The following is a 6723-nucleotide window of genomic DNA, read 5'->3' as shown; positions in this document are numbered from 1 at the left end:
AGATTCTCGATCTATGTTTGGCTGTCCTTCTAAGCCAGAAGCTCCCTGGGGTTGGGGCCTGCCTGGGGTGAGTCCCTCCCTCCCTGCCATGCCCAGCCTAGCCAAGGCCTAGTTCAGGGCTCAGGGCACCACGTGGGGGAAGGACTGTGTTCCTTGTGCTGAATTAGGATTTATGGCTTTGGGGCCGGATGGGAGGCGTGCGCTCTGATTCAGTAGCAGCGCTGCTGTGGTGTGTGTGTCGTTGGTGGGAGCGGGGCGGGGTGGGGGGAGACCGCGGGGGGCGGGGGTGGACAGGGGTAAGAGCCTCTCAGAGGAAGGTCCCATCAGACAAGATGGGACCAAGAGTCCAGTTGGCTCTGCTGCGACTTTCGGCATGTCACTGCCTTCCTGCACATCTCAGGGGCGGGAGGGGGACAAAGGCTGTAAGAGGTACCTGGCCCAAGCTTTAGGACTAGAACCCGGGCCAGGCGGGAATGACCGCCCAGGACACTCAGGGCCTCCGCACTTTCCAGCTGGGTGACCTTGACTCTCCAGCCCCAGCCCCCTGCGCCCCGCTGCTCTCCCAGTGGTGGTGGGGGGCGGTGAGGGTAGGCGGGGGCGCGCCCAGGCTTTTCTAATCCGGGGCTGGGGGGGGACCGAGGGCGCCACCGCCCCTCCCCGCAGGTCCGGGGCCGAGGGGTGCGGCGCGCTCTCCCCACCGCGATGCCCAGATCCCCGGGACGCAGGGGCGCGGGGTAGCAAGGGGGGGACGCAGGGGCGCTGGGCGCGGGGCGGGCTAATCCCGTATGTAAATGGCAGCCAATGGAGGGTGGTGTTGCGCGGGGCTGGGATTAGGGCCGGGGCGAATGGCTGGCAATCTTACTGGGATTACAGAACAAAGAGCCTCCCCGCGCTCCCGCTCTCCGCTCCGCTCCCCGCGCCGCCCCGCCCTCCGCCGCAGCCCGCGCCGGGGGTGGGGGCCGCCGAGCGCCAGCCCCCCGGCCGGCCGATCCCCCCCCCGCGCCCCCTCCCCGCGCCTCCCTCCCCGCCCTCGCCGCGCCGCCGTCCTCGCCTCCCTCTGCCTCTCCTTCCCCCATTCTCCCGGATTAATTAAGGAGGCAGCGGCAGGAGGCTGAGTCCTGGCCGCGGGCCGGGGCCGGGGCGCCGCTGGCAGGAGCGCTTGGGGATCCTCCAAGGTAGGAGAAACTTTTGCGGGGGGCGGGCGCCGAGGCCCTTCTCCCCTTCCCCCCCACCCCCGCCCCCGATCCCCTCCGCCTCCTCCGGGGGGCCCCCGCCCCTCCCCCTCTCAAGGTGTTACAGGAGCTGGGGCCGGCTTTTGGGTGCCCGGGGAGGCACGTGACTGGGATTATAATTCGGGCCCGGGGGAGGGGAGGGACGGCCGCCCCCCACCTGCCCGGGAGGGGCCAGGAGCTGGGAGCTGTCACCCCCTCCCTCCTTGCCACCGGCCCTTCTGGAGGTGGGGGGCGTCCCGGGCCGGCGCCCGCAGGCTGCTGCAGTTGGCGAATGAGGTCAGTCGCGCTGCCCGCTGTGGCGGGCGCCGGGGTGGGAGCAGAGGGGGCTGGGAAGGCCGCGGTCCCCGCCTTTCACCCCCCTCCACCTTCTCCCGGGCTGGGCCAGCCCCTGGCCCGCGCCCCCAACTCCCAGGCGGAGTCCATCCCAGCCAGGATTGCCCCAGCAGGGTGGTTCCTGTTGTGGACCCCCCCTCGCCGCCCCGGGGAGGGGGCTGGCCTATGTGGTGGTGGCCGCTGAACCCCGGGTGGAGGGGACTCAGAAGGTGGCAGTGGGGGGAGCACAAAGGGTTCAGAGGAGTAAGTTGAGGGTACTCGATCTGTGGGTGGTCTCTGAGTTCCTGCAGATGGGTGGAGAGGACAGAGGAGGGGCCACAGGGTGCTGAACACCCAACTGCCCCATCCTAAGTACCCTGGGCATGATGGGCTTGACACCTCTCCTGGGCTCCGCACCCCTGGCCAGCAGCCAGAGAGTGAGACCCTGCCCCGCCTGGCGTGGGCCCAGGGAAGGGGGACGCTGTGCCGCCGAGAGACAGTTCCACCCTCCTGGCAGTGCTAGAGGGGGATGGAGCTCTGGCGTCTGGCCTAGTGACCCTGCCTCCCAGGACCAAGGTCCTGCGGTGGGAGTCTCCTGTGTCCCCATCCCAGCTGAAGCAAGGGTACTGGGACATAGGGGTCTCGCTGCAGGGCCCGTGGGGGAGTACTGGCTCTTGGATGGAGAATGTGCCAAGGGGTACCCTGGAGATGGCCCTGGGCCTAGCGGGTGGGAGCAGGCCCCCACAGTTTTTGGAGGAGTGGGCATTTGCAGGGGTTTCTCTTAGAAGAGGAGAGGGGTGTCTAGAAGCTACCCTGGCCTGCCGCTGCTATGGTCGGCCTCTGTGTGTCTGGCTGCCCCGTGGCCAGGACTGTTGACTCCTTGGCACTGGCCTGGGGCCTTGGGTCTTGGAAGGTGCCCCAAGCAGCTCATTTATTTCAGCAGTGTCATTCCAGAGGGGAAAGGCACCAGCATCGATTATTTATTCTAAGCAGGAGGAGGTGGCTGGAGGCTGGTGGCTGCTGGCAGGGAGGGGTTAGGTATAAGGTAGTTAGGTGGCCATCATGAACCGCCCTATTTGGGGCCCAGGAGGGTGTGAGATAGACTCTGACCTCTTCTGAGCAGGCACCTGCGGACCAAGGGACAGGCTTGGCCCCAAGGTGACAGGGTATCGGAACCCCCATCCTGCCTCTGGGGTGTGGGAGGCTCAAGTCCACACCTCATTCTTCCACAGCCTGCTCTGAGGGTGACCTAGAAATCGGCAGTTCTGACTCAGAGGGTCCCACAGGACCCCACAGAGGAAACTAGGAAGGAAGGGTTGAAACTCGGCAGCCACTCAGAGCCTGCACTCTTAAAATGTTCGAGAACTTAGGACCGTTGGTTGTAAAACTGGGTCTTGAAGACAGCTTTGTAGGGGACACGCTAAACCTACTTAAAAGGACTATTCTCTCGATGCTGGGAGAAGGGTCATTTATTTGCAATATGCTAATCACAAATAATTTTTATCTGTTCGTTGAAGGCGGCCTCCCGGGAGCCCGGCTAGCCTTCTGATGAGGTGGTAGTCATCAGCGCTTGGTGTTTGGCAATAGTCTAAGTGGCAGCTGTAATCTAGGGGTCTTGGAGGTAGCTCTTTCTGCAGCCTGCTTGACTCCAGAGGCCAGGCCATCCACAGTTTGGTGACAGCTTGCTTGTTGGACCTGGGGTCTTGTGGATGGTGGGTGATGGCTTGGGACATTCACGTCCTAAGCATGATCTTGGAACCAGAGACCGCAGCTCTCAGATGATTCTCATTCGGGGTCCAGTCTCTCTTTGACCACTCACTGCTTCCTCAGCCCATTCATGAATTCTGTAGTCTGGCTGGATACAGTGGCTCACGCCTGTAATCCCAGCACTTTGGGAGGCTGAGGTGGGTGGATCACGAAGTCAGGAGTTTGAGACCAGCCTGGCCAACATGGTGAAATCCCATCTCTATTAAAAATACAAAAAATTAGCTGGGCATGGTGGCAGGCACCTGTAATCCCAGCTGCTTGGGACCCCAAGACCACGCAACTGCACTCCAGCCTGGGCAACAGAGCAAGACTCCATCTCAAAAAAAAAAAAAAAGAAAGAAAAAATCCTGTAGTCTTGCCATTTTCCTGAATGACCTGGCTTCCTCCCATCCCTGGCCTCTGCACACACACTGTTCCTCTTCTCTCAAAGGTTCTTCTTGCTCTTTCCCCTGAGGAGGCTGGGGGGCTTCCTTTAATGGCCCTGCCTGGCTAGGGTAGGGGATCAGGATTGTCGAATTTGCCTCTTTTCCTCTCCTCCTTCAGGACTTGGCTTGGCTGTGGTGTTTTTGGGCTGAAGACTTCCTCATCCTCAGGGCTGGCCATGGTACCACCTGTGTATCCCCATGACATTCTTTCTCTTTTTTTGAGACACAGTTTTGCCCTGTGCCCAGGCTGGGGTACAGTAGTGTGATCACAGCTCACTACAGCCTTGAACTCCTGGACTCAAGCCACCCTCCTGCCCCAGCTTCCCAAATAGCTGGGACCACAGACAAGCGCCACCACACCTGGCTAATTTTTTATTGTTTGTAGAGATGGGGTCTTGCTATGTTGCCCAGGCTGGTTTTGAACTCCTGGGCGTGAGCATTCCTCCCACCTTGGCCTCTCAAAGTGCTGGGATGACAGGAGTGAACCACCACACCCAGGCAACATCCTTTCCTTCCTTTGTCTCAACATTGATCTTACTCAGATGTTTACATTTCTCTCCCCAGTTGCACTAGGGACAGGTAGGGATGGAGGCTTGCTCCTCGAATACTTGTTAAATGGCTACATGTTTGAATGAATGAATGAATGATTGAATGAATAAATGAATGAATGAAATCCTGCTCTTGAGCCTTGACCTAAATGGCTGAGCAGACTGTCTCCTATTTTTCTTAAATGCTCATGTCTGGGGCAAGTTCCCCACCCTGATAGGAGTCCCAGGGTCTCTCTCTGAACTTCCTGGGGCCCCCTCTCTCCCCACAACCCCAGCCTGTGTCTTCTCCCAACCTTAACCTCACGGGCTTTGCTCCCCAATGTCATCCTCTCTGTATCTCTCAGTTCTCTGACTCTCGCCGTTTGTAAGTCTCTCTTTCTCAGATGCGTGGCAGCCAGGGCCACAGCCAGGTTCTTTGGGACAAGCCAGGGGTGTACGTCCAGCTCCATGGGGCCTGCAGAAGCTTCAGGAGACATCCGTGGAACGAGACCGGCAGGACCAATTTACAAACAGAGGAGCAGAGCAGGACCCAGGGCTTGGGATCCATGCTGAGTTAAATTTTTTTTTTTTTTTGAGAGGGAGTCTCGCTCTGTCGCCCAGGCTGGTGTACAGTGGCGCCATCTCGACTCACTGCAACCTCTGCCTCCTGGGTTCAAGCGATTCTCCTGCCTCAAGTAGCTGGGATTACAGGCATGCTCCACCACACCCGGCTAATTTTTGTAGTTTTAGTAGAGATGGGGTTTCATCATGTTGGCCAGGCTGGTCTAGAACTCTTGACCTCAAGTGATCTGCCCGCCTCTGCCCCGCAAAGTACTGGAATTGCAGGCATGAACCACCTGCTCCCGGCCCTGAGTTCAGTTTTGATTGAGGGGCTTCCAGAAGAATGTGGGGCCGCTAGGACAGGGACGCTTAGTGTGACTGGAAGGGAATTCCCCGAAGGAATTCATAGCAGAGGTGGAGTGGTGGGAAGGATGGTTTTCTGAGGGAGAAGGGGACACATGAACCTGGCCAGAAGACAGTGTGTTGTGACAGGTGATTGCTGGTGAGGGGGTAACAGACTCCAAGGTGTAGGTGTTGGGGGCTCCAGGTAGGGCAGGAGGGGCCTGGCCTCTCGGAATCCCCTCAGCCTCATCTCATAGCAACCTGCTTTCTGCCCAGGCTCCATACTCCGGAAGGGAGGCGGGACCCTGTCACTTTCTTGGCCTACTTTGGAAGTTTTCAGCCAGGTATCTCCAGGTGTGGCAGAGGGGCTTTGGCCTGTAGGGCATCTTGTAATGTGGGTTTTGGAGGCAGAAAGCTTTTCAGGAAAGCCCCCTGGTCCATCACCACCTTTTTTTTTTTTGAGATGGAGTCTTGCTCTGTTGCCCAGGCTGGAGTACAGTGGCACGATCCCGGCTCACTGCAACTTCCACCTCTTGGGTTCAAGTGATTCTCGTGCCTCAGTCTCCCGAGTAGCTGGAATTACAAATATGCACCACCACACCCAGCTAATTTTTGTATTTTTAGTAGAGACAGGGTTTCACCATGTTGGCCAGACTGGTCTTGAACTCCTTACCTCAAGTGATTGGCCCTCCTTCGCCTCCCAAAGTGCTAGGATTACAGGCGTGAGCCCCCAGGCCCGGCCTTATTCATTACTTCTTCACCCACCCTATTTTGGTAGCTCTCTCTCCCTTCATCCTGCAGAACTGATCCATTCTTGGTCCCATTCCCTTCTCTCTGGGCCAATCTGCACCTAGGTTTGTGGCTTCATGAGTATGGAGAGTTGTGCAGAATGGGGCCAGGGCTGTAGGAACCTGGGTTCCTGCCCTGAAATTTGCCCATTTAAGATAAGTTAGGGCCGGGCACCGTGGCTCATTCCTGTAATCCCAGCACTTTGGGAGGCCAAGGCGGGTGGATCACCTGAGGTCAGGAGTTTGAGAATAGCCTGGCCAACATGGTGAAACCCCATCTCTACTAAAAATACAAAAATTAGCCAGGCGTAGTGGCAGGCGCCTGTAATACCAACTGCTCAGGAGGCTGAGGCAGGAGAATTGCTTGAACCTAAGAGGTGAAGGTTGCAGTGAGCCAAGATTGTACCATTGCACTCCAGCCTGGGTGACAAGAGCGAAACTCTGTCTCAAAAAAAAGATAAGATAGGTGTCCTGAATAAGATAGGTGAAATGGGTGAGGATGTACTTTATCTTACACAATCTTAAGGAGTGTCTCAGGCGGTGAACAGAACTCTCATTTCAAACACCCTTCCCTCTGGCCCCTGAGCTGGGGCCTGGCTGACCCGGAGCTATTTGTGTGCCCACCTGTCGCCCTCCTTCAGGACCACCTGCTTCGGGTTGCCAGATTTAGCAAATAAATAAGGATGCCCAGCTAAAATTGGATTTCAGACAAGCAAGGACTAATGCAATATTTGGGATGAACTTCTAGCTAAAAGTTAACCGTTGTTGA

At 58.0% G+C, this 6723-nt stretch overlaps 1 protein-coding gene across 1 annotated transcript in view; it reads left to right on the top strand.

Annotated features, from left to right (window-relative positions):
* The first annotated feature begins 989 nt into the window (after positions 1-989).
* The window catches only part of GTF2IRD1 (GTF2I repeat domain containing 1), a 140033-nt gene continuing 134299 nt past the window's right edge, over positions 990-6723 (top strand). The window contains 1 exon segment of the mRNA XM_030932008.1: positions 990-1175. The gene's annotated coding sequence lies outside the window, so the exon portion shown is untranslated.

Source organism: Rhinopithecus roxellana, chromosome 6 (genome assembly GCF_007565055.1).
Source record: "Rhinopithecus roxellana isolate Shanxi Qingling chromosome 6, ASM756505v1, whole genome shotgun sequence".
Taxonomy (NCBI): Eukaryota; Metazoa; Chordata; class Mammalia; order Primates; family Cercopithecidae; genus Rhinopithecus; species Rhinopithecus roxellana.
This window is presented reverse-complemented; position numbering and strand designations above follow the sequence as displayed.